This window comes from Anneissia japonica, unplaced genomic scaffold (assembly GCF_011630105.1).
Source record: "Anneissia japonica isolate Jap-2015-1 unplaced genomic scaffold, ASM1163010v1 scaffold287618_len18578_cov137, whole genome shotgun sequence".
Taxonomy (NCBI): Eukaryota; Metazoa; Echinodermata; class Crinoidea; order Comatulida; family Comatulidae; genus Anneissia; species Anneissia japonica.
This window is the reverse complement of record NW_022713618.1, coordinates 5,520-9,879: the sequence shown is the minus strand read 5'-3', so window position 1 is coordinate 9,879 and position 4,360 is coordinate 5,520.

The window sequence follows — 4,360 nt, the reverse complement described above, 5'->3', positions numbered from 1 at the left end:
CTCTCCTGGAATGAGAATGGAATAAAAAAAATGTAGAAACTTTTTTAACAAACATAAAGTTGTACATGTACAAAATATACACAAAGAAATATATCAGTAAGGAAGTGTATACAGTCTTGTAAGATAATAGATACTAAAATTTTCAAAAAGGCAGTAAGCAGAATGAGGTAATCTTGTCAACTGTACCGTAAGCCTACTGTATACACGTTTAATCCCCAAATTTGGATATTTTCTGTAACGTCTCATAGGTTGATCACAAAATGAGCAATTCATTTATGTTTTCTTATAGAATAATGGGGTGAAGTGATGTGGAGGAGCTCAATGATTATGTGTGGCCAAGAGGGTGCCAAATGAACAGCAGTGTAGATAACTGATGAGAATCGCCAATTAAATACTCAGCACACATTTATACTTAGCGATCGCCAGTCAATTGCCCGGTCCGACGAATTACCCATACATATGATAGGGAATTACCCAAATGAAACGAAATTACACAAATGATAGAGTTATCCAAATGATACGGAATTATCCAAATGATACGATACCCAAATGATAGTCCAAATGGATCTGTCAATTTGTTTATACAAAGCTAAAATTTAAGTATGATGTTTAGTAGAACTTGAATCTGAGCATTCCACTTATATATTATATATATATAATAATAATAATAATAACAATAATAATAATAATTATAATAATTATAATAATAATAATAATAACAATAACAATGACAATAATAACAATAACAATAATGATGATGATGATGATGATAATGATGATGATATTGAGCTTTCTATTATTTTATATACAAGAAAGTGAGATACGATACACTAAACAAGAAATCCCCATGGTTTAATAATGGTCAAAATTAGAAGAACAACAATAACACCTGCGCAAGGCCTGCATACCAATGTGTCCATTCTAGATAATTGAAAGGAAAAAATTCTGATTTGAAGATTTGCACAAATGGTGATAAAATATAATTTTGAATGAATTTTTAGTCTACTATTTTGATACAATGTAAAAGTGTCGAGGGGTTAAATTGATTTGACCATTTGCCACACTCAGAAAGTGTCCCTGTCTCCTTAATAGGGAGTGTCTTCTTAATAGGTGTTTGGTAGTAGAGATATTCCCTCGTTTCTTAGAGGGCGAACTGTATACAGAGAGGGGAACTATTTGCTAACATGAATTTACAATAAATATTGTATCAAACATGTGTGGCTTCAAGTTAGAGGAGGAAAATCATTATTAACAAAATTCACCATATTAATACATACAAGTCTTGGAAAATATTGTATTAATATAATTATCATTAATGTTATAAAATGATTAAACAATTATAAAACCATATGAATAATTTTTACAAATAAATACTGCATGTTAAAAATATGAAAGGTTTCACATAAAACAGAATTTCGGTCCTACATTGACATTAATAAAGTTATCATCTACCAGTATGTCCAAAGATATACAATAATATTTGGGGCCGAGTTGACCCAGGGATGAGTTGACTGGGGCCGAGTTGACTTGGGGCTGAGTTGACTCAAATTCGTTGTGCTTAAGAGGATCCATTGATTCATTGAATTCCTTAACTGTTATATTTAATACTGAATTTAAAGTAACTTTCTTCAGGTACTAATTAAGCTTGTTTTACAAAAGTAATATTTAGTTACAATTCAATCTCTATCGCGGTGTACGATGTCTTTGCGGTGAGAAAAAATGAAGAGTTATTCTTTTTGCACACAAACCTAAAAAAAATCAAGCCAAGCATCCACTATTGAAAAATTATTGGATGGTGGGGAATAGGCATATAACATTGGGAGCTGCAGTGATGACATCACAATTGACTTATAATTACTATTATCATTGTTGTTGTTATTGTTGTTATTATTCTTATTATTATCAAATGATTAAATTAAAAAAAATATATGAATGATTTTGACAAATATGAAATAGTGTAGGCCTAGCCTATTCCGTCGCCTAGGCGGATTATGACCGGTTGAGCCGCCGACAAGTTGAGCCGCCGGTCATTTCTATGGAACGCCAAGCGCGTCTCTCAGTGAATGTAGTGCGTTAATTGTGGCGTATTTCAATTAACTTATTTGTTCTTGGTAACTGTACTGTTGTTTGGGATGTATTTCAGTTTATTTACTCAATTATTTCAATTTATTTGATACTCGGTTTTTGCACTGATTTATTAAATATTTTTGGGATGTATTTCAATTTATTTACTTGTTCTTTCTATCATTTTAATTTAAATTTTGTGAGTATTTGCTCAGTCAGCTTGCCAGATAGTAAAAAAAAACTCCATACATTCTTATCATTTATTATATATAAGTTTAACAAATAGTACAAAAATAAAAAGTACGTAAATTACAAAACCATAGTAAATACTGTATATTAACATAGGCCTAACACATTTAAATTTATTGTTTATAGTCATCTGTCTAATTCAGTCGGGTTGCCAGATAGTCAAAAAAAAAAAAACTCCATACATTCTTATCATTTATTATATATAATGGTATATAATAAATATAATTTCATTAAATAATTTAACAAAATAGTACAAATAATGAATAAGTTAACTGAAATACGCCGCAAACCAAACGTAAAAAAATAATAAAGTTATTACATTTTTAATATGATTTTGCATGAATAATAAATAATAATTTAAATGTGTTAGGCTATGTTATTATACAGTATTTACTATGGTTTTATAATTTATATACAGTATTTTTATTTTTGTACTATTTGTTAAACTTATATATAATAAATAATTTAATTAAATAATTTAACAAAATAGTACAAATAACGAATAAGTTAATTGAAATACGCCACAAGCCAGACGTAAATAAACACATTTTTAATACGATTTTGCAATTACACAACTTCATTTATTTGTATAAAAATGTACATAAAATTACATTTTTAATACGATTTTGCAATTATACAACTTCATATATTTTTATAAAATTGTAGTACATAAATATATTAAAATTCTAATTTTCAATTACACAATTATACATCACAAACGGCAATACAAGCAAATCAACGACTGACAAGACTGTGGGATGAATATGTAGCTGGTAATCGGGGGGAGGGGGGTTCATTCACTGATGACATCGGCAAGCCGACTACATTCACTGAGAGACTCACTACATTCACTGAGAGACGCGCTTGGCGGCTCAACCGGTCATATCCCGCCCAGGCTAGCTAGGCTTATCTATATGCATGTTCAAATTCGAAAAGCTTCAATGTTAATTATTATACACTTTTGGTAATTCTGTATCATTTGGGTCTTCATTTGGGTAATTCTGTATGGGTTAGCCAAAAGCCGAAAATTCAGGCTTGCTCTGCCACAACACAACAGTGGCCTAGGCTTACGCTTAGCTTAGGCGGCCGCGTCCTACTACACTAGGCCTAGGGAATTCGATCCAACACGGCCACAAGTCAACTCGGCCACAGTCAACTCGGCCACAAGTCAACTTGGCCACAAGTCAACTCGGCCACAAGTCAACTCGGCCACAAATCAACTCGGCCACAAGTCAACTCGGCCACAAGTCATTTACTGGTACTACATTGTACTAATTGTTATTATTATTGCTGTTATTATTGTTGTCATTGTTGTTATTATTATTGTTGCTTTTATGACCGTTAGTTTTAATATTAATTATTAGTCTTAGCATTAACATTATATATTGTTCAAATTTTTGCTATTATTATTATTACAGTACCATTTAAATAATAAATAATTTTCGATTTTTTATTATTATTATTCATATTATTATTATTATTATTATTTATTAGTCTTAGTATTATAATTTTAATAATAGTAATTTAAAAAGTTGTTGTTATTGGCATTTTATTAGTATTTTTCTCATATTATTATTATTAATATTATTGTTGTTGTCACCTTTATTATCGATATTATTACCCTATTATTACCAAGGAGGTATAAAAATTATTACTAAGTAGGCCTAGAATTATAAGTATTATTATTATTACTAATTAGTATTACTATTATTATAAAAATAAACATTATCTTTAATTTATTATTGTTGTATTATTGCTATTATCACCTTCAATATCATTATTATCACTAATTAGTTATTAAAATTTATATTTAAATATCGTTATTATTACCATACTAGAATTATTACTATTTGTTAAAATAAATATTACTATTAATTTTGTTGTTGTTATTATTACCTCTATTATCGTCATAATGACTAATTAGTATTATTAATGTAAATATTACTAATTTATTGTTGTTTAATATTATTGTTGAAGTAGAATGTTGTGAGTAAACAGAAGACGAACACATTAATAAATAACTCTTTTTAATTCATAGGCAATAAAT